Below are 24,564 nucleotides of genomic sequence, written 5' to 3' on the forward strand. Positions count from 1 at the left end.
AAAGTGGGCTATGTTCTCTGCTCTTGGCAAAACAGAACATGGAGCAGAAGATTTCTGTTGGGATATGGCATTGTGATTCTTATAATGAAGCACTTCTCCCAGGAACAGAGAGGAACCATTAACTTGTGAGGGATCAGGTACAGTTTAGGTGTCATCCCATTTCCATGGATCATACAAAAGTTTCTCAACATTTCCTACTTTCATCCTCACATCTTCTTCATTTCACCAGACAACCATGGAAAGTGAAAGTTTTTCAGTCATGTCCAACTTTTTGTGACCCCACAGACTGTAGTCTGCCAGGCTCCTTTGTCCATGGGGATTCTCCAGGCAAGAATACTGGAGTGGGTTTCTGTGTTCTTCTCCAGGGCATCTTCCCAACCCAGGGATCGAACCCAGGTCCTCCACATTGCAGACAGATTCTTTACCATCTGAGCCACCAGGGATGCCCCCAGACAACAATAATGACCTTCAAAGTACATAAAATTCATCATATCAATCTCAGATTAAACCAACAGAGCCTCATTGATTAGGATCACAATTCAAATCTTTCCTTCCTCTTCTCTCAATTCTTCCAAAATTATCACAAGTCCCTTTCCCATTAAGTATGCTTTGACCTTCTTTTCTTTCTAAATTGAGAATTTCCTGAGGTTAATATCTATAGTTTCTTTTCCTTTTTCAATAATTAAAAAAATATGGCTCCACAATCTAGTTTCTCAGATCAAAAGTCAACTTTTCTTTAGAGGACTTTCAATATTTTTTATCAGGTAGAGGCATTTTTATCAGGTAAAATATATTTTATCCTGACCATTGGTATTTTTTTAGTCAACCTATATTTTCCTTCAACACACCTTTTACAAACCATAATTTTCATTTTGTACTTATGCTTTCTACTAGTTTCTTATCTATTTTTCCTTTTAGAATATAAGTTTCATGCTAGCAGAAGCTGGCTTATTTGATGAACACTTACTCTCAATAATCTCTCAGTTTTACAAATAGCAGACAAAAGAAGAGAAGAGAGAGGCAAGGGAGAAAGGGAAAGATATACCCAACTGAATGCAGAGATCCAGAGAATAGGAAGGAGAGATAAGAAAGCCTTCTTAAGTGAAAATTCCAAAGAAATAGAGGAAAACAATAGAATGGAAAAGACTAGAAATCTTTTCAAGAAAACTGGAGATATCAAGGGAACATTTCATGTAAGGAAGATCAAGATAAAGGACAGAAGTGGCAAGTATCTAACAGAAGCAGAAGGGGTTAAGACTGGGCAAGAATACACAGAACTGTTGAAAAAAAAAAGGTCTTAATGACCCAGATTACCATGCTGGTGTGATCACTCACCTAGAGCCAGAAATCCTGGAGTGTGAAGTCAAGTGGGCCTTAGGAAACATTACTAGGAACAAAGCTAATGGAGGTGATGGAATTCCAGCTGAACTACTTCAAATCCTAAAATATGCTGTTAAAGCGCTCCACTCAATATGTTAGCAAATTTGGAAAACTCAGCAATGGCTGCAGGACTGGAAAAGGTCAGTTTTCATTCCAGTACCAAAGAAGGGCAATACCAAAGATTGCTCAAACTACTGTACAATTGTGCTCGTTTCATATGCTACTAAGGTTATGCTAAAAATCCATTAAGTTATGCTTCAGCAGTATGTGAACTGAGAACGTCCATATGTACAAGCTGGATTTAGAAAAGGCAGAGGAACCAGAGATCAAATTTCCAACATCTGCTGGATCACAGAGAAAGCAAGAGAATTCCAGAAAAACATCTACTTCTGATTCATTGACTACACTAAATCCTTTGACTTGTGTGGATCACAACAAACCATGGAAAATTCTTGAAGATACGGGAATACCAGACCACCTTACTTGCTTTCTGAGAAACCTGTATGCAGGTCAAGAAGCAATGGTTGGAAGTGGACATGGAATAATGGACTTGTTGTGAATTGGGAAAGGAGTACGTCAAGGCTGTATATTGGCACCCTGCTTATTTAACTTATATGCATAATATGTGAAATTCCAGGCTGGATGAAGCACAAGCTGGAATCAGATTGCCAGGAGAAATATCAACAACCTCAGATATGCAGATGATATCATTCTAATGGCAGAAAGGGAAGGGAAACTAAAAAGCCTCTTGATGAGGGTGAAAGAGAAAAGTGAAAAAGCTGGCTTAAAACTCAACATTAAAACAAACTGAGATCATGGCATCCGGTCCCATCACTTCATGGCAAACAAAAGGGGAAAAAGTGGAAACAGTGACAGATTTTATTTTCTTGGGCTCCAAAATCACTGTGGATGATGACTGCAGCCATGAAATTAAAAGATGCTTGCTTCTTGGAAGGGAAGCTCTGACAAACCTAGACAGTGTATTAAAAAGCAGTGATATCACTTTGCCAGAAAAGATCTATCTATCAAACCTCTGGCTTCTCCAGTAGTCATGTACAGATATGAGAGTTGGACCATAAAGGAGTCTGAGGGATGAAGGCTAGAGAAGACTCTTTAAAATCCTTTGGACTGCAAGGAGATCAACCAATCAATCCTAAAGGAAATCAACCCTGAATATTAAGGGCTGATGTTGAAGCTGAAGTTCCAATACTTTGGCCACCTGATACAAAGAGAAAACTCATTGGAAAACACCCTGATGCTGGAAAGATTGAAGGCACAAGAAGAGGGAAGCAAAGGATGAGATGTATAGATAGCATCACCAAATCATTGGACATGAATTTGAACAAACTCCAGAGACAGTGCAAGACAAGGAAGCCTGTAGTCCACGGGACTGCAGAGTCAGACATGACTTAGCCACTGAACAACAACAACTACTCTCAATGCTTAACACAATATCTGACATATAGTAAGTGCTCAATATGTTATGCTACAGGTAAAGAGATGGCATATTTGCATTACCTTCTTAGACAAAGCTGGTCGTGCTGCAGTCCATGTGGTGGCAAAGAGTCAGACATGACTTGGCGACTGAACAACAACAGCAACAAAGGGCACAAAGGGCCTGTAACTGAAAAAGTAGTTTTAATTGTTATTTTACAGATAAGATTAACAAGTAAATTTGCTATAATAATTACCTCCAATTTAGATTTTAGAAAGCCAAAGATTTGTTACCTTATTACCCCAAAACCCAACGAAAACAGATATATTTTTTATATTTTTCAGTTCTTCTGTATGAGACTTGTCCCATGCCATTAAATGTATTTGTTACCCATACATAATGTATGTGTGTGTGAATCTATCCTATATTTAACCATTTGTATTGTTTCTAATATTTTCTATTTTAAAATGCACTTCAGGGAATGTCTCTATATACAATTCTTGATGTTCTTTCAGTGTCATTTTTCTGCTGCTTTTTGAGTGATTTTCCTGACGTTATCGTCTAACACATGCAAAGGTTTTTCTCCTTAAATGTTAATTTCCCAGAACTCTTTCTTATTTCTCATTTATTTTTTTAAAAATATTTATTCTTAATCAGAGGATAACTACTTTACAAATATTGTGATGGTTTCTGCCATACATCAGTATGAGTCAGCATAGGTACACATATGTGCCCTCCCTCTGGGACCTTCCTCCCACCTCCCACCCCATCCCACCACTGTAGGTTGTCACAGAGCACCAGTTTGAGCTCCCTGTGTCATACAGCAAATTCACACTGGCTATCTATTTAGCATATGGTGATGTATATGTTTCCATGCTACCCTCTCAATTCATTCTTTAAAAGAGCATCATCTTATTTCTTGGTTGAAATATATCATTTACTTTCCGTAAGAACATTATGTATTGGTATTGATGTGTGGTTTTGATTTTCTTCTCAAAGACTGTGTTCATTTCCTCTCATTTATTTTCTTTGTCTTGAGTTCCACCTTTATAGTGGAGATCTTCCTCAAATGTCTAATTACATGGTGATATTTAAATTATGATTTATCTTGAAAAATCACTTAATGCTTTCTAATTAGCTCTGGTTCAGTGGTGGTTGGTGTTTGTAAACTGGTACAATTCACTGAAGGATGAAGGAAGAAAACTAAAATGTTTTCCCTTGAAAGTATTTGATTTCTGAAAGCAAAATAAAAACCCTTCCAAATCTCCAAAATGGGCTCAATAAATCTTATATTCAGAAAATTGGGAGCTAAATAGCAGGGGAAGATCCTAGGTAAGAGGAATCTCATGCTACAGTGAATAGAAATATACCTAAGCACTTTATTTATGATTATACCTCTCCCATTCTTCCTTCGTGTTTTGTCTTTGAATCAAGACCAACATGGGGAGGCAGAGTAGAACAGGAGTCTTAACTGTGGCTCATTTAACCTTCAACCATCACATATCCTATCTGTAATTCCTGAGATTCCATGAGATGAGTGAATCTCCCTTTTTTTCTTTACAACATTGCACTTTTAACTTCTGATTCTCTACCTTCTGTTAAGAAAATTAACAGTGATACAACTGCTGTAAATCTTTCAAATATGTGTTGAAGCGTGCAAATGTCTTCTCACTCTTTTATACTTGGGTATTTTAATTTAAAAAAAAAAAAGAAAGAAGTCAACTGCTACCATTTTAGTAGTCATCTAGGTGATGAATGTATGAATTCTATAAAATATGTTAAGCTTCTCTTTTTTTATTCTATGATAGTAATTAATTTGTATATGCATGAATGCACTGTAGGCTAGTGTTCCAAGTTAAATAAGATTGTATTATTTGAGATAAACTTCATGTTGCACCTATAATTTCCAAATATTGAACAGTAGTCAAATAAAGGGGCATTTCTGTTCAGAGATTTATAGGCTAGCAGATGCTCCAATTATTATATCTCTCTGGTTTCCACTCTGTATTAATTAAAAGTCTCATTTCTTCTGTCCTTGGCCATAGACCACTGATCTGAACAATTACTCCAGGCAGAATCTGCTGCTACCACCAGCTCAGGTGAATAATAAAAACAGAAAGGCATGGCAGTTAATTTGAAGCCTGTCAGTGCCTTCACATGAGAAAAATATAATATTTTCTATATTAATTTCAAATTACAGAAAAATTTTAAAAAATTTCCAAAATCATCTTTGTGCTATATAATACACTAAGATATTTCTATGTTTTTAATATGACCATTGAGATTCCCTGGTGGCTCAGATGGTAAAGAATCTGCCTGCAGTATGGAAGATGCACATTCTATCCCTGGGTTGGGAAGATGCCCTGGTCAAGGGAAAGGCTACCCACTTCAGTATTCTTGCCTGGAAAATTCCATGGACAGGGAGCCTGGTGGGCTATAGGCTATGGCATCACAGTCAACATAACTGAGCAACAAATACAACAGTGTGACCATCACACAACTTTAAAGAAATTAGCGTTATTTCTGACTTATTATTGGAGCCATTTGATAGATGAACTATTTGAGGTTTAGAAAAGTTAAGAATTTGATAAAATGCACCTGTAATAGCATTAATAATTGTTTAACCTGAGCCAGTCATAGTAATCATTGCTTTTCACTTATTAGCACATTGAATCTCCATAAAATTCCATAGCAATAGGTAGTATTAAATTCATTTAAGAAAATGAGAAAACTATAATTATAAATATTATAAAAGCAAAATAAAACATGTCTAACATTATAAAACAGTAGGAGAACTGGGGTTCAAGATGAGAAGTGTCCGATTTCAAAACATATGCTTTTTCCCACAAGCATCACATAGCTTATTACATATTCCTGCCTACTTACTATATGGGCATTTTGGGAAATATCAATTAATAGGATTTTAAAATTAAAGCACTGATTGAAAACCTGTGCATGGTATTAGACTACCTGGAGTCTTGGATCTCTTCCCTTATCTGGTGATAAATCCAGTATAAATTTAAGTCAAGGGCATAGACTTCCAAATAAGTGAATAACTATCTAGGATTTCATCTGACAGAAGATACTTCAATCAGAGTCTTTTTTTTCCCAACCGTGCTTCACACCTTTAATATCATTCGAGGACATTCATTCAGTGTTGACACCATTCACAACTGTGCAAATGACATTATCGGATTGTCAAGCAAATTGAAGCAATTATCTCATGAGTCTTAAGTAATGCACACGTTGACATATATTTGCCTTTTGATAACAAGGAGTGATCTGTCAGCTGAAAAGCAGGTCTATCATTGAAATCCTTCTTAGATATTTATTTCATTTCCAGTCAAATGACAACTTTGGCAATAAACAGTGATATTCTTTCACTTAAGGTGAGTTTTAGGATTAGAGTTGAGTTAGCACTGGCAGCTTGGCATATATTAGCATATGAAAACACTCAGCATTTTGTCTCTTGGGAAAAGCAGTAATTAATCATTGACAAACAAATTGTAATTCTGATTATGCATAATAGTGAAGAAATCATATCTCAGCTTCACGCAGGCTGAAGGGGTGAGAAGCTAAGAACTGCACAGTGGGACACCCAGTAAATGTGTCTGAATATAAAGGACACTGTATGATGCAGCACTCAGAGCAAAACAAACCATGGTGGGATAAATAATAATTAACAGCCTGAGTAAGATTCTTTTCCACTACCAAGAAGAGTGGCTTCATAATGGCCATTTATTTTCAATTTGTGGGGTTGTTTTTTTTTTTTTTTTTTTTAAATACAGTCTAGTTCAAGGGAAAAATCAGGAACTGTCAACTTCTGGCATGGAAAACCCAGATCATGCCACTCAGTTTGGGAACCTCAAGGCCAGTTCCTGTCACTATCCTTCTCTCGCTTTGGCTTGCCATTCAGTGGCTAATATGCACATGAGGGCAGGCATTCTCTCAGCCTGCCCTTTAAGAAGATTCATGACTGTCACACGGCACTCATTTATTGTTTGTACAAATACTCACCAATCCATGAACTTTGCTCAAATGCTAACCATCAGGATAGAATCCGATGATAAATAAATAAAATCATATGGTAGTGGTTGAGTTGTTATGTCCGACTCTTGCAACCCCATGGTCTGTAGCCTGCCAGGCTGCTCTGTCCATAGGATTCTCCAGGCAAGAATACAGGAGTGGGTTGCCATTTCTTTATCATATGAGTGTGTTGCATAAAGACAACTATAATCCAGCCAGATTTATTCATTTAAAATCTTTTCCATTTTAAAATAAATTAAAATATATCCATGCGTCTCTAAAGGTAAGAGGGGCCCTGGGCACAGTGCCTACTGTACTTCTTGAATAAGTTTTCATTCTTAAGAGGTATCCTAGAATTAGTTTAGACCTCCCATCTTTTTTTTTTTTTTTTTATAAATTTATTTATTTTACTTGGGGGCTAATTACTTTACAATATTGTAATAGTTTTTGCCATACATTGACAAGAATCAGCCATGGGTTTACATGTGTTCCCCTTCCCGAACCCCCCACCCACCTCCCTCCCCCTCCCATCCCTCTGGATCATCCCACTGCCCCGGCCCCGAGCCCTTGTCACATGCATCGAACATGGAATGGTGCTCTGTTTCACATATGACAATACACATGTCTCAATGCCATTCTCCCAGAACGTCCCACCCTCACCTTCTCCCTCAGAGTCCATAAAATTGTTCCATGCATCTGTGTCTCTCATTCTGTCCCGCATATAGGGTTATCGTTACCATCTTTCAGATTCCATATATATGCATTAGTATACTGTATTGTTGTTTTTCTTTCTGGCTTACTTCACTCTGTATAATGGGCTCCAGTTTCATCCATCTCAGTAGAACCGGTTCAAATGTATTTTTTTTAATGGCTGAGTAATATTCCATTGTGTATATGTACCACAGCTTCCTTATCCATTCATCTGCTGTTGGACATCTAGGTTGCTTCCATGTCCTGGCTATTGTAAACAGTGCTGCGATGAACATTGGGGTACACGCGTCTCTTTCAATTCTGGTTTCCTCGGTGTATATGCCCAGCAGTGGGATTGCTGGGTCATATGGCAGTTCTATTCCCAGTTTTTTAAGGAATCTCCACACTGTTCTCCATAGTGGCTGTACTAGTTTGCATTCCCACCAACAGTGTAAGAGGGTTCCCTTTTCTCCACACCCTCTCCAGCATTTATTGCTTGTAGACTTTTGGATAGCAGCCATTCTGACTGGTGTGAAATGATACCTCATTGTGGTTTTGATTTGCATTTCTCTAATAATGAGTGATGTTGAGCATCTTTTCATGTGTTTGTTAGCCATCTGTATGTCTTCTTTGGAGAAATGTCTGTTTAGTTCTTTGGCCCATTTTTTTGATTGGGTCATTTATTTTTCGGGAATTCAGCTGCAGAAGTTGCTTGTATATTTTTGAGATTAATTGTTTGTCTGTTGCTTCATTTGCTATTATTTTCTCCCATTCTGAAGGCTGTCTTTTCACCTTGTTTATAGTTTCCTTTGTTGTGCAAAAGCTTTTAATTTTAATTAGGTCCCATTTGTTTATTTTTGCTTTTATTTCCAATATTCTGGGAGGTGGGTCATGGAGGATCCTGCTGTGATTTATGTCGGAGAGTGTTTTGCCTATGTTTTCCTCTAGGAGTTTTATTGTTTCTGGTCTTACGTTTAGATCTTTAATCCATTTTGAGTTTATTTTTGTGTACGGTGTTAGGAAGTGTTCTAGTTTCATTCTTTTACAAGTGGTTGACCAGTTTTCCCAGCACCACTTGTTAAAGAGGTTGTCTTTTCTCCATTGTATATTCTTGCCTCCTTTGTCGAAGATAAGGTGTCCATATGTGCGTGGGTTTATCTCTGGGCTTTCTATTTTGTTCCATTGATCTATATTTCTATCTTTGTGCCAGTACCATACTGTCTTGATGACTGTGGCTTTGTAGTAGAGTCTGAAGTCAGGCAGGTTGATTCCTCCAGTTCCATTCTTCTTCCTCAAGATTGCTTTGGCTATTCGAGGTTTCTTATATTTCCATACAAATTGTGAGATGATTTGTTCTAGTTCTGTGAAAAATACCATTGGTAGCTTGATAGGGATTGCATTGAATCTGTAGATTGCTTTGGGTAGAATACTCATTTTCACTATATTAATTCTTCCAATCCATGAACACGGTATATTTCTCCATCTGTTTGTGTCCTCTTTGATTTCTTTCATCAGTGTTTTATAGTTTTCTATATATAAGTCTTTTGTTTCTTTAGGTAGATATATTCCTAAGTATTTTATTCTTTTTGATGCAATGGTGAATGGTATTGTTTCCTTAATTTCTCTTTCTGTTTTCTCATTATTGGAGTATAGGAATGCAAGGGATTTCTGTGTGTTAATTTTATATCCTGCAACTTTACTATATTCATTGATCAACTCTAGTAATTTTCTAGTAGAGTCTTTAGGGTTTTCTATGTAGAGGATCATGTCATCTGCAAACAGTGAGAGTTTTACTTCTTCTTTTCCTATCTGTATTCCTTTTATTTCTTTTTCAGCTCTGATTGCTGTGGCCAAAACTTCCAAAACTATGTTGAATAGTAGTGGTGAAAGTGGGCATCCTTGCCTTGTTCCTGACTTTAGGGGAAATGCTTTCAATTTTTCACCATTGAGGATAATGTTTGCTGTGGGTTTGTCATATATAGCTTTTATTATGTTGAGATATGTTCCTTCTATTCCTGCTTTCTGGAGGGTTTTAATCATAAATGGATGCTGAATTTTGTCAAAGGCTTTTTCTGCATCTATTGAGATAACCATATGGTTTTTTTCTTTCAATTTGTTAATGTGGTGTATTACATTGATTGATTTGCGGATGTTAAAAAAACCTTGCATTCCTGGGATAAAGCCCACTTGGTCATGATGTATGATCTTTTTAATATGATGTTGGATTCTGTTTGCTAGAATTTTATTAAGGATTTTTGCATCTATGTTCATCAGTGATATTGGCCTGTAGTTTTCCTTTTTTGTGACATCTTTGTCTAGTTTTGGAATTAGGGTGATGGTGGCCTCATAGAATGAGTTTGGAAGTTTACCATCTTCTGCAATTTTCTGGAAGAGTTTGAGCAGGATAGGTGTTAGCTCTTCTCTAAATTTTTGGTAGAATTCCGCTGTGAAGCCGTCTGGTCCTGGGCTTTTGTTTGCTGGAAGATTTCTGATTACACTTTCGATTTCTGTGCTTGTGATGGGTCTGTTAAGATCTTCTATTTCTTCCTGGTTCAGTTTTGGAAAGTTATACTTTTCTAAGAATTTGTCCATTTCTTCCAAGTTGTCCATTTTATTGGCATATAGCTGTTGGTAGTAGTCTCTTATGATCCTTTGTATTTCTGTGGAATCTGTTGTGATCTCTCCATTTTCATTTCTAATTTTGTTGATCTGATTCTTCTCCCTTTGTTTCTTGATGAGTCTGGCTAATGGCTTATCAATTTTGTTTATCTTCTCGAAAAACCAGCTTTTAGTTTTGTTGATTTTTGCTATGGTCTCTTTTGTTTCTTTTGCATTTATTTCTGCCCTAATTTTTAAGATTTCTTTCCTTCTACTGACCCTGGGGTTTTTCATTTCTTCCCTCTCTAGTTGCTTTAGGTGTAGAGTTAGTTGATTTATTTGATTTTTTTCTTGTTTCTTGAGGTACGCCTGTATTGCTATGAACCTTCCCCTTAGTATTGCTTTTACAGTGTCCCATAGGTTTTGGGTTGTTGTGTTTTCATTTTCATTCGTTTCTATGCATAATTTTATTTCTTTTTTGATTTCTTCTGTGATTTGTTGGTTATTCAGAAGCGTGTTGTTTAGCCTCCATATGTTGGAACTTTTAATAGTTTTTTTCCTGTAATTGAGGTCTAATCTTACTGCATTGTGGTCAGAGAAGATGGCTGGGATGATTTCAATTTTTTTGAATTTACCAAGGCTAGATTTATGGCCCAGGATGTGATCTATCCTGGAGAAAGTTCCATGTGCACTTGAGAAAAAGGTAAAATTGATTGTTTTGGGGTGGAAACTCCTGTAAATATCAATTAAATCTAATTTGTCTATTGTATCATTTAAAGTTTGTGTTTCCTTGTTAATTTTCTGTTTAGTTGATCTATCCATATGCGTGAGTGGAGTATTAAAGTCTCCCACTATTATTGTGTTATTGTTAATTTCCCCTTTCATACTTGTTAGTATTTGCCTTATATATTGTGGTGCTCCTATGTTGGGTGCATATATATTTATGATTGTTACGTCTTCTTCTTGAATTGATCCTTTGATCTTTATGTAGTGTCCTTCTTTGTCCCTTTTCACATCCTTTATTTTAAAGTCTATTTTATCTGAAATGAGTATTGCGACTCCTGCTTTCTTTTGGTCTCCGTTTGCATGGAATATGTTTTTCCATCCTTTCACTTTCAGCCTGTGTGTGTCCCTAGTTTTGAGGTGGGTCTCTTGTAGACAGCATATATAGGGGTCTTGTTTTTGTATCCATTCAGCAACCCTTTGCCTTTTGGTTGGGGCATTCAACCCATTTACATTTAAGGTAATTATTGATAAGTATGATCCCGTTGCCATTTACTTTGTTGTTTTGAGTTCGTGTTGAAACATCCTTTCTGTGTTTCCTGTTTAGAGAAGATCCTTTAGCATTTGCTGGAGAGCTGGTTTGGTGGTGCTGAATTCCCTCAGCTCTTGCTTGTCTGTAAAGCTTTTGAATTCTCCTTCATATCTGAATGAGATCCTTGCTGGGTACAGTAATCTGGGTTGTAGATTATTCTCTTTCATTACTTTAAGTATGTCCTGCCATTCCCTTCTAGCCTGAAGGGTTTCTATTGAAAGATCAGCTGTTATCCTTATGGGGATCCCCTTGTGTGTTATTTGTTGTTTTTCCCTTGCTGCTTTTAATATTTGTTCTTTGTGTTTGATCTTTGTTAATTTGATTAATATGTGTCTTGGGGTGTTTCGCCTTGGGTTTATCCTGTTTGGAACTCTCTGGGTTTCTTGGACTTCTGTGACTATTTCTTTCCTCAATTTAGGGAAATTCTCAACTATTATCTCCTCGAGTATTTTTTCATGGCCTTTCCTTTTATCTTCTTCTTCTGGGACTCCTATGATTCGAATGTTGGGGCGTTTCATATTGTCCCAGAGGTCCCGGAGGTTTTCCTCATTTCTTTTGATTCTTTTTTCTTTTTTCCTCTCTGCTTCGTTTATTTCCATCATTCTATCTTCTACCTCACTTATCCTATCTTCTGCCTCCGTTATTCTACTGTTGGTTCCCTCCAGAGTGTCTTTTATCTCCTTTATTTCATTATTCATTCTATATTGATTCCTTTTTATTTCTTCTAAGTCCTTGATAAACATTTCTTGCATCTTCTCAATCTTTGTCTCCAGGCTATTTATCTGTAACTCCATTTTGCTTTCAAGATTTTGGATCATTTTTATTATCCTTATTCTAAATTCTTTTTCGGATAGATTCCCTATCTCCTCCTCTTTTGTTTGGCTTTGTGGGCATTTCTCATTTTCCTTTACTTGCTGAGTATTTCTCTGCCTTTTCATCTTGTTTAGATTGCTGTGTTAGGCGTGGCCCTTCTGTATTCTGGTAGTATGAAGTTCCTCTTTGTTGTGGAGGTTCCTCACTGCGGTTGGGGTTGGACAGGTGGCTTGTCAAGGTTTCCTGGTTGGGGGAGCTTGTGTCGGTGTTCTGGTGGGTGGAGCTGGATTTCTGCTCTCTTGAGTGTAATGGAGTGACCAGTATTAATTTTTGAGATGTCTATGGATTTGGTGTGCCTCTGGGCAGCCTGTATATTGATGCTCAGGTCTATGTTCCTGCGTTGCTGGAGAATTTGCGTGGTATGTCTTGCTCTGGAACTTATTATCTCTTGGGTGGAGCTTGGTTTCAGTGAATTTATGGAGGCTATTGGATGGTCTCTTATTAATTAATGTTTCCCCTGGCTTTCAGTCTTATTCTTGCAGTAGCCTCAAGACTTCTCCTTCCATACAGCCTCAATAATAAAACTTTTAGGTTAATGGTGACAAGATTCTCCACAGTGAGGGATACCCAGAAAGGTTCACTGAGTTACATGGAGAGATGAGGTGGGGGGGGGTGGGTTGAAGTGACCAGGAGGGGAAGAGGGGAATTCAAATGTGGAGAGAGCAATCTAGCCAGTAAGCACTTCCCTCTGTGCTTTCCACAGTTTGGAACCCTCAGAGTGATTCACAGAGATACATAGAGAGGGGGGAGGAAGGTAACAGAGGTGAGCATGAGTAGAAAGGGAGGAATTAAGAGGGGAGAGAGAGATCTGGGCAGTATCCTGTTCCTGAAGTGTTCTCCGGTACCCAGAACACCCTCAGAGATTCACAGAATTGGGTTGAGAAGAGAAGGAGGAGGGTGGGAGATAGAGGTTCCCTGGGGGAGAAGAAAGAGCATCAATAGGGGGAGAGAGTGATCAGGCCAGTGATCACACTCCTGAGTAAAAATGGGTCCTAAAGATTGGGTTCTTAAATGTACAAAGTTGATATCAAATATGTAAAACACAGATTAAAAATCTAGAGTAGAGGTTAGACTCTTATAAAACTTACAATCTAAAAAAAAAAAAGAAAAAAGGGAACAGTGTAAAAAGAAAAAAAAAACAGTAAAACAGTAAAAAAAGAAACAGTAAAAAAATGTAGAACAGGAAAAAAACATTAAAAAAAAAAAAACACAAAAGGTATAAGATATATGTATGTAGTTTGCTTCAAAAATAGGGGTTTTTTTTTTTTTTTTGCAAGTTAATAGTGGGTTATGAAAATGAAAGTTAAAGGTGTAATAGAGGACTTGAAGGAAAAGGAAAGAAGAGAAAAAAAAATTTTTTTAATTAAAAAAAAAATTAAAAAAAAATTAAAAAAAATAATAATAGTAAAAAATATATATATCCCGGACTTTCTCTGGAGCTGTTGTGAGCAGTGTGGGATCTGCTCAGTTTTAGATAGATCCTTATTCCTGCTTATACTTTTCAAGATCTGTAGGTCCTTTTTAATGCAGTCGGTATTAGCTACAGGGATCTTAATCTGTTGGCCTGTCCCTTCCAAAGCACTTCCCTCTGTTTATTTGGCTTCTGTTTGGAGATCTCTTCAGTATCTAATTTCCGCCCTGCAACAAAGCGGTGGAGGTGATCTCTTTAGGTTCGCTTGTTCAATCGTGCTGTGGGGAGGAAGGAACACTGCAATTCTGGCGTGTGTGTGGTAAGCTCGCAGTGTCTCGGCCGCACTGGGTTCGCCCCCGCTCACGGCGTGTGTGCTTTCCCCGTCTACCCTGCTCAGGCTTCAGGTTACTCGGCCGGGGAGCGGGCCCTGAGCTGCGTGCACTTCCCAGGACTAAGCCGCTCAGGTTCAGGCTCCCGGTTACTCCACAAAGGCGCAGACTCGATTTTGCCCGCGGCTTGTGCCGTTCCCGGTCGGAGCTGCCCAGGCGGCCAGGAGTTTGGCGAGGGCGCTGTCCCCTGTTGGGGCGGTGCGGCTTATCACCTCCCTGGTCCCCGCCTCGGTTTACGGGCGCGCCCGGCTCCGGTGTGCTTTGTGTCGGTTCTGGGGAGCTGGTCTCTGGCTGCGACCCTCCCGGCTGCTGTCGACCCTCCGGGATCTCAGGCAGTCTTTGCTTAAAAACTGGGAGCCTGTTTGCAGTTTGGTAGGGGGTGCCCTCTCTGGAGCCGAGTTTGCCCCTTTCCGGCTCTGGCGGGCCCCGCCTGCCCGCTGTGTCCGGCGGGGGATGGCGCAGTCCGCAGCCGGCTAGCTCTCCTCTGGTATCGCTCAGTCCTTTGTTCTGTGAGCGGGCCGGCAGTGCCTTAGAGTTGGGCTTTTCGCGGGATAGTTCTCTCTCTCTCTCGCTGTCCCACAGTTTAGGTTACTATCTCACGTTAGCTCCCTCAGATTGCCCTCGGGGCACTCGGGCCCGGTCCTTACCCTAGGCAATGCCGCCCGCTCCTCTCCATTCAGCCCCCACTTGCTGGTGGCGGATGATGCGAGCGTCTGGGGTTCTTTGCTGGGAGTTGCTTTAGGCACGTAATCTGTCGATTTTATTTATTTTTTCCTCCCAGTTACGTTGCCCTCCGAGATAAAAAATCCTCCCCCACACCCGCCGGTGAGAGGGTTTCCTGGTGCTTGGAAATTCCTCCTCTTTTACGACTCCCTCCCCGGGACGGGTCTCCGTCCCTAACTCTTTTGTCTCTCTTTTTATCTTTTATAATTTCTCCTACCTCTTTTGAAGATAATGCGCAGTTTTTGTGAAAGCCTGACGTCCTCAGCCAGCCTTCAGAAGTAGTTTTGTGAAGTTTGGTCAGCGTTCAGATGTTCTTTCAATAAATTTGTGGAGGAGAGAGTGGTCTCCCCGTCCTATTCCTCCGCCATCTTCTGCTCTCCCCTAGACCTCCCATCTTTATACAGTGGGAGAACACATAAATAACGTCAGGTTATTATCTCCTTATTTTTTACAGAGGTAGACTCTGAAAGTGGATCTTAGCACCTGTAGCTTATATATAAGATGTCCCACTGAAATTTTTAATACCTTGTTTATAAAGGTGTAACAGATAAGATTTGTTTAGACATCTTTAATATTGCCAAATGAGTTCACAAAATTTTTAAAAAGAAATCTTCTTTTATTATTTTCTTAGCAACAAGAGTATATTGGGTTTTTCATAATGGATATTTCTGGCCAGAAGCGAGGATACAATTTAAGATTCATATTTGGACTTGATTATTTCTCTACAAATAACTTATATGCACTATTAACTTTTACTTGAGTGATTCTCCAATTTGTTCAACCCCATTTTTTTTTTTTTTTTGAGGTCTGGAAGATCCTCCAGAAAAGGAAATGGCAACCCACTGCAGTACTCCTGCCTGGAAAGTTCCATGGACAGAGGAGCCTGCTATAATCCATGGGGTCACAAAGAGTTAGACACGACTTAGGGACTTCACTTTCTTTCGCTTTCATCTCTTTTTTAAATTGCCATCTCAAATATATTTTCTATCTGTTATGTTCAACCTTACACTCTTCTGAAAAAAAAGTATATATATTCAGCATGTATGTGTTCCATTCATTTGAATGGTATATTTTTTTTAATAAATGTATGAGTAAATTAACATGAGTTATTGGTAAGAGTTAAATATATGGTTGGTACTAGCATATTAGCTAAAATTCTTCACATTATTTTCTCTTGACCAAAATGGTGAGTGACTTCACAGTGAAATTATGTCAGTATACCATGGGGTTTTGTTTCTACTCATGTGTAAATCACTGCATAGTCATGTTTTAAAGTGATGTAATCATTTACATTTTTGAAAAATAAAACTTACCTTGTTTCTGAAAATAGTTCTACGAAATATCCCAGCCAGTAGACTGTTACAGAATATGAAATGCAGAAGCCTGCTCTGAAATGTAAAAAGTATGTCTATTCCATAGTGAGTTGGCATTGGTTTGGAAGAAGGAAGACTAACTCTCCTATGTCATTGTTGTTGTTCAGTTGCTAAGTCATGTCCAACTCTTTGTGACCCCATGGACTGCAGTACACCAGGATTTCTTGTCCTTTACTATCTTCTGGAGTTTGCTCAAATTCATGTTAACTGAGTTGGTGATGCTATCCAACCATCGCATCCTCTGCTTCCCCCTTTTCCCTTTGCTTCAGTCTTTCCCCACATGAGGGTCTCTTCCAATGAATAGGTTCTTCCATTAGGTGGTCAAAGAACTGGAGCTTCAGCTTTAGCATCAGTCCTTCCAGTGAATATTCAGGCTTGATTTCCTTTAGGATTGACTGGTTTGATCTCCTTGCAGTCCAAGGGATTCTCAAGAGTCTTCTCCAGCACCACAATTCAAAAGCATCAATTCTTCAGTGCTCAGCCTTCTTTATGGTCCAAATCTCATATCCATACATGACTACTGGAAAATCCATAGCTTTTGACTATACAGAACTTTTTTGGCAAAGTGAAGTCTCTGCTTTTTAATACGTGGTCTAGATTTGTCATAGCTTTTCTTCCAAGTAGCAAGCTACAGTCACCATCTGCAGTAATTTTGGAGCCCAAGAATGTAAAACTCTCCTATATATTCTGAAATGAAGGGAAAAGGAAAAGAAAATGGCTTCAGATTATATAGCTGTGTTAAGTATACAAAATTCATCTACTTTAATTAGCCTTATTGATATACAATGTGCAGAAAATAAGTCACCAAATGTAACTGTAGAGTTGAATGATTTTTTATCCATGTAATCACCATCACAATCATGATGGTAAACACTTCCAGCACCTCAAAGGATCCCTCATACCAATTTTCAGTCATTTTCCTACCCCAGAATTCTACACTTGGCAAACACTCAACTGCTTTCTATCATTTCTAGAATTTCATATAAATGAAACCATGTTGTATGTAGTTTTTCCTTTAGCATACCACATTTAAAACCCATCCATGTGGTTGCATGCTTTAGTGGTTCATTATTTTATTGCTGAATAATATTCTACTATATGAATAATAACGTATATCTTTTATACATTCACCAATTGATGCACATGTGAATTCTGTGTGATTTGTGGCTTCTGTGAATAGTGCTTATATGAGCATTCATTTATCCATGTCACAAACAAAACCATATGTGTTTGTGTGACATATTAACATATTTATATTTCTTGGGTAAAGACCTAAAATGCGGGGTTGCTGAGTCATATGGAAAGTGTATTTTAATTTTATAAGAAACTACCAAAATGTTTTTTTTTTTTTTCAAAATGGCTATATTATGTTGAATTTTGTTATATTTCTTTCAGTCAAATAACTTTAGATCAATTTGAGGCTTTCAAGTCTCACTTTAGGCTTTGTTATGACAGTTCCAGAAAGCCTTTATTCTGTTTTGGTTTTTTTTTTTTTGGCCCCACTACTATGGTGATATTCTGAAGAATCTTACAAATACCTCATTTTCTAGGGGGACATGGGTCCCCCTGGCTACTCTGGCTACTAGGATCACCAACTCTTGCCAAACTTATGTGAGTTCTGATGAAATATGGGCTTTTGCTTTCCAGTGGTTCTTTCTTTGACCTTGAGTGGTTTCATCTTATGCATGTATGGAGATTGGTATTCAGCCAAAGTTTCAAATCTTAGACCTTTGCCTATGTAATTCCTTCTTTTCTGATATTGTCACCTGAAAATTCTAGTTGTTTCAGCCACCGCCCCCCAAACTGTTAATCTCTGTATTCTCTACACAATAAGCTCATTAAACTCTGCATCATCCTTCTCTTTGTGGTCTGAAAATTGTTTTTGAGCTATAAATTGAGAAATCATAAGGCTTACCTAAATTTTAGTTTTTATTTAGGCTTGTAGTATTTCTGTGACTTTTGTTTAGTATCTAAATATTTGTATTCACCGAAATTTTTTTATTATCTAGTTGCTCATGACAGTAGGGCAAACCTATAGCATGACATTTTTCTTGGGTATGAGGAGATATGTCCTTCCTATCTAAATCTACATTAATTAAGAAAAAACCTTACAGTTAAAACTTACATAATAGACAATGTGATAATTAACTTAATTTCTCTAGCTTCAGTATGGAGTCTGCTTTGCCCAAAGCTGCTTTGTTTTTTGTTTACATTTTCATCTGTGAATTGCTTAAAAATGTCTTACACACAGTATATTCTTAATAAACATTGAGTGAATGATGAATAAATGATGAATGATTATACTTTCTTTCATAGGAATGGGGAAATCGGTTGGATATATTATTTACAATATGGATGTACCAGAACACTCTCCTGACAGGAAGCTATTTTTTATTTCCCTGAAGTATGAAATGTACTGGCCTGTTGGGCTACAGATGAATACTGAAGTGTGAATATGTGAGACTGCTACTTAATTTGTTCCCTTCCTTAAAGAAATGTCCATTAAACACAGGAAAAATATTAGACTAATCTCTCCTAGTATGGCCATTCCCCAGGCTCTTCTATCATAATAAATTGGAGCATTTTCATCTGATGACTTGAGTTCTAATCTTAGCATCAGCCTTGATTAACTAAACATATAATTTGATAGAGGAAATGTCAACTCCTTGGGTTTAACGTGGAAAGTGAAAGTGAAAGTCACTCAGTTGTGTCCAACTCTTTGTGACCCCATGGACTATACAGTCCATAGAATTCTCCAGGCCAGAATACTGAAGTGGGAAGCCTTTCCCTTCTGCAGGGTATCTTCCCAACCCAGGGATTGAACCCAGGGCTCCCGCATTTCAGGCAGATTCTTTACCAGCTGATCGACAAGGGAAGCCTAAGAATACTGGAGTGGGTAGTCTATCCCTTCAGTGGATCTTCCCAACCCAAGAGTCGAACCAGGGTCTCCTGCATTGCAGGCGGATTCTTTACCAACTGAACTATCAGGGAAGCCCTGGGTTTAACTTGACATTTAAATAATATGAAGTAGTTGGACTAACTAAAGTACCTGCTCACTCTTGAGATCTTTTTCAAAGCTGTTTAAGATAGTATTTCTTTTCTCACTGACGCATTCTCATTAGATGCACTTGTCAAGTACAGTTGCCTGATATTGTTTTTTTTTTTTATATCACATCTTAGCAGAAACATAAAAAGGGAAATGACTCAAAAAGAGGAAGTAACACAAATATCAATAATCCAAAATGTAATTTAATTTTATTGCACTTGATATGATTTTTCAGAGATAAGTTAAAGCTAGCAGAAAATTCTTTATCTGGTCATTAGTTCAGTGTTCCATAGACTAAAGTACTTCTAGAGCTATAAAATGGGGCTGTATCATTTGATTTGAGAGAACTGAGTATGAACTTACAAACATACATTGCTCAATATGAGTTTTACATCTGCTTTTATGACTTTAATAATTAACAGTAAGAAAATTACATTTAATGTTCTTTTTGTCTCATTTCATATGTTTTTAAAAATTAATCCCTTAAATTGTTTCTAGGGTTGTCTTTGTATTTTGAGAAGTTGACTGTTAGTAGCCCTGCAACTAAGTTTATAGTGTGAAATAGCAATGAGACAAGCTATATTTATATAGTCTACTTGTTTTATAATTAGCACTCTGATGATTTATACATCACATTTTATTAAAAGACAAGACAAAATTACTGTGGAACTTTAAGTCTAGATACTTGAGTTGCATAATTGTAGAATAAAAGTACCACAATTTCTAACACTATTGATATTTTGATGGTAAACGAATGTGCTGATAACTTTTTATTCTTCTCACCATTATGGTTATAAAAGAGGAGATGACCTAGTTAAACATTGCAATTTTTGTTTAAAAATGCTTCAAACTGACCATTCATTTATTCACCCAACAAATACTAAGCATCAAGGACTACCCAGGTGCTGAAAATACACTGGCAAACAAGCTAGACACAGCATCAACCATGGCAACTTGCCTTTTGAGAATCAGTAGACAGATAACAGATAAAAATACAAAATTGACAGCTTGTGACTTGAAGGAGAATTATGAGGGTCATACAAAATGATAGACATGGGCTGAAAGGTAGAGCTAGTGAGTAAAGGAAATCATCATCCACAAATCTTAAAGACTGTGGCTCCAGTGATACAGCTTCTCCACACTTTTCAGTACACATTTCTGCCTGCTATACATCTCCATTGCTACAAAAACTTCACATGCATCATGAACACAATCAAATCTATCATTCAATGCCTAAATTTTCTAAGTTTAGCCATTTTCCAACTTTAATGATTTACTCCTACTGATTTACTACCAAAATATCTCTTAAATATCTCAAAATATTTCCTTTCTCCCACTCCACTGTGAATACCCCAGGAATGCACTTACTTCTGGGTACTTAATGGATATCAAGTCCTATGCCATATATTTTACAAGTTATACATTCATATATAATCTCCACGCCATGATACTTACTGTTAAATCCTCAGCCTTTGGACTCCAAAGATTGCTTTTTAAGTCACTATTCTCTTACAATCTCCTTTGTGACCTGGTAGATATCCCTAAAATATCGCTTTATCATGCACAGTGCTACTAGATCACCAGTTCTCCCTCTGACACAAAATTCTTTGAGGTTCTCTAAATATGTACATTAGCATTACAGAAACCTGGCTGATAACAGTGATCCCTGGGTACTTGAAGAAAGTTCCCTGGTGGGAACTTCCCTGGTGGCTCAGTCGGTAAAGAATATGCCTGCAATGCAGGAGACCCAGGTTTGATCCCTGGGTTTGGAAGATCCTTTGGAGAAGGGGATGGCAACCCACTGCAGTAATCTTGCCTGGAGAATTTCATGGACAGAGGAACCTGGTTGGCTACAGTCCATGGGGTCACAAAGAGTCAGGCATGACTGAGTGACTAACACACTTGAAGAAAAGTGTGTTCATATATTTGTATATATTATTTGATATAATATATATGTGTTATATGTGCTAAGTCGTTCCAGTTCATGTCCAAATGTGCAACCCTATGGACTGTAGCCTGCCAGGCTTGTCTGTCCATGGGATTCTCCAGGCGAGAGTACTGGAGTGGATTTCCATGCCCTCCTCCAGGGGATCTTTTCAACCCAGGGATTGAACCTGCATCTCTTACATCTCTTGCATTGGCAGACACGTTCTTTACCACTGGCACCACCTGGGAAGCCCAGGTGTTACATGTGTTATACATATCTATACAAATATACTTACATGTGTGTGTTTACATGTGTATGTATGTATGTGTGTGTGTATATATATATATACACATATATATGTATGCATATGTATACATATGTATATATATATACATATATATGTATATATATGTATATATACGTATATATATATATACATATGTGTATATATATATGTGTGTGTGTATGTATATATATATATATATGCATGTTTGGCCTCACTCGCATCTGCAAAAACATAAATTCAAAGAGTAAATGCTAGAAATCTGTGTTTTTTTCAAAATGTTGCAGATTATTCCAATGATGGGGCTTCCCATGTGGCTCATTTGGTAAAAAATCGGTCTGCCAATGTAGATGTAGCAGATGCAGATTCCATCCCTGGGTTAGGAAGATTCCCCTGGAGGGAAATCCCACGGACAGAGAAGCCTGGAGGGCTACAGTCCATGGGGTTGCAAAGAGTCAGACATGACTGAATGACTGAGCATGCACACATTCCAAAGATGAACCAACATTCGTGAGCTATGGTTTCCAGACCATCTGAGCTTCTTAATATCTATTTTGTATCTACCCCAGATTCTGCCAAAAGCTCCATCCCTTTCCTCCTGACATATGTTCCAATGTCACTGAGCACTATTTCTCAAACACACCATCTTCTCTTATGACTCCACAATACTTCTTAAAAAATTATAATTGCCTGGAACAACACCCATCTTTTCATCCAATTAGCAGGTTCCTTCTCTGTCAATAAAAATATAAGTGCACTTCTAATGGGGAGACTTCTTTCTTCTTCCTTATCTGTTTTCAGTGTTTCTTCTCTTATTCTGTCCTGTGTGAAGGATTTGATTTAACAATTATTATCAGGCCTCTGATACCCACTGAGGGAGCCAATGGAAGGAAAATTACATAAGAGAAGGAAATTATTGATTCTGGTGTCTAAGATCTGTCATTCACAATCTTGTGATAGCAATGACTAAAGTGGAGCCAATATTTTCTACATTTAGTCTAATAAATTCAAGTTAGCATGCTTACTTTTAAAATAAAACAGAAGTTGTGACAAAATTGCAAATAAAATACAATTAACTCTATCAAGTCAAACATGAAGGAGGAAGGATAAGAAGAGGACTTGCATGATGTCTCATACCTCATGCATGATATGATTATCTGCATATGAGAAATTGTACAGTTGTACAGACCAGTGCAAAACTAACAAGGTGAAGTGACTCTAGGGGAGTAGAAGTAGAAATATGGAAAATGAAAAACTAGATGAGGGATTCCTGATATATATTCCTTATATATATATTGGGTGATTTCAGTTCTCATTAATATTAATCATTAAAATTGTGTAAGAGATAAATTCAGTTCTCATTTTCAAGACAAGAAAATTGAGACTCCAAGAGATTTTATGTAATTAATCTATGTTTACATTATAACTTTTGGGCATAGCCAGTGTTTAAGCCTATGTTTAAATCATGATCCTTTTTTCATTTCACTCTAATTTTCCCACTCAGAACTTTCAGGTTAAAACTGAATCTTTGAGCATGAGTCAGAGAGGAGCAATGGCCAAAATAAATAAGTAATTATTGTAGTACTTTAAAATGCCATATAGCACAGAATACAGGTATACTGTAATTTTGAAACAGCAATATACAACCTGTTTCTGAAGAGAAAACACCATGATGTAGAGAAGACAAAAAACAGAATGGGAGGCAGAAAAATTTGAGTTGGAATTCTGGTCCTGTCCTAATTAACTGTATAAAATAATCTTAGCTCTACGTATACACACATGTATATGTTTGTGCATGTGTGTGCATGTTTGTATTTATATAGGTATAAAGTATAATTGTACATGCTGAGTCGATCAGTCCTGTCTGACTCTTTGCAACCCCATAGACTGTATCCCACCAGGCTCTTCTGTCCATTGGATTCTACAGGCAAGAATACTGGAGCGGGTAGCTATTTCCTACCTACTTCATAATTTAGTCATAAATCCTAGAGGAAATATAAAAATATTCACAGTCATGATTATCTCTAGATAAGAGCTTAGGAAATGTGTTTGTTTTTTTTTTCTGTTGATCATATAGTTACCTGATTGAAACTGCTTACCATATATAGACGTGAACAAAAAACATGCAGTGTTTAACTTGCCTTCAAGTAGTGATTGCATAAGAGCATTGTTCCAATCTTTTTAAAGGTCGTTCATTCTGAGATCGCTATGGAGAGGGGAAGGACATCTGGAGTGAGCAGGGATCCCAGCCCACCCCTTTCTGATTATTCAGGGCATTTTCTGTTGAAGCAGCTATAATCACTTCCATTATGGTTGGCAGGGAAGGAAAATTGTCCTCTTCTGCTTCCTACTTCCCCTTCTAATGTCTTGTCAAGTACCGCTCTATTCCACAGCTGCTCTCAGAGATTACCCCAAATGAAGGTGTAACATTGAAGAATAGTTATTTTCCCACGGAAACCATTTTACCCACAACTTACTGGAATCCCATTTAATGCACTCTTAAGAACAAACAAGCAAAATCATAAAGAACATCAGACTTCAAATAAGAAGAAGTGGGTTCTAGTCCCATTGCTACCACTAGGTTGGATGTCTGCATAAAATTTCTTTGAAATACATATCACATGGCTGAATTCTTTCCTAGTGTTTGAAAATCAAGGAGGGATAAAACTGAAAGTACCTTTCCTCTTAGAAACCCAACTTCTCCATTATCACAGAAACGTGACTTAAAAAAAAAAAAATCAATAACTCAACCTCTTTCCGAGGGCTGTTCTGGCCCTTCAGTTCTTTGTCTCCATGTCATGCTGTGATATTATCTGTGTCCCTGCAAGACACTGAACAAGAGAAATGTCAGTATGACATGAGCTGAAAAGGACTAGTTTATCCTTAAACCAGGGCTCCTCCTTGGTCTATTCAAAAACATTCTACTTTCCCCCAGTGATTTTCTGTTACTATTTCTTTTATTTGTTCACATAAATAGAAAAGAACTAGGAAAAATGGGGATGGGAGAATAAGATAACAATCAAAACATGTGTATGAATTCACTGGATAAATAAGAAACTAATATCCTTATGGTTAAAAAGCCTACAGTTGTTAAG

General features: G+C 37.6%; 1 protein-coding gene across 2 annotated transcripts in view; it reads right to left on the reverse strand.

The window, feature by feature from the left end:
* The window catches only part of LOC145514261 (uncharacterized), a 261,315-nt gene that overhangs the window by 94,356 nt on the left and 142,395 nt on the right, over positions 1-24,564 (reverse strand). The window contains exons 9-10 of one of the 2 annotated variants that reach the window (XR_014059995.1): positions 16,154-16,900; positions 2,899-3,004 (exon numbers count right to left, since the gene is read on the reverse strand). The gene's annotated coding sequence lies outside the window, so the exon portion shown is untranslated. Of the gene's footprint in view, positions 1-2,898; positions 3,005-15,057; positions 15,224-16,153; positions 16,901-24,564 lie in introns of those variants that run through there. The other variant, XM_081511601.1, reaches the window with a different exon arrangement.

Source organism: Giraffa tippelskirchi, chromosome 7 (assembly GCF_054371585.1).
Source record: "Giraffa tippelskirchi isolate mGirTip1 chromosome 7, T2T-mGirTip1v1.2.pri, whole genome shotgun sequence".
Lineage (NCBI taxonomy): Eukaryota > Metazoa > Chordata > Mammalia > Artiodactyla > Giraffidae > Giraffa > Giraffa tippelskirchi.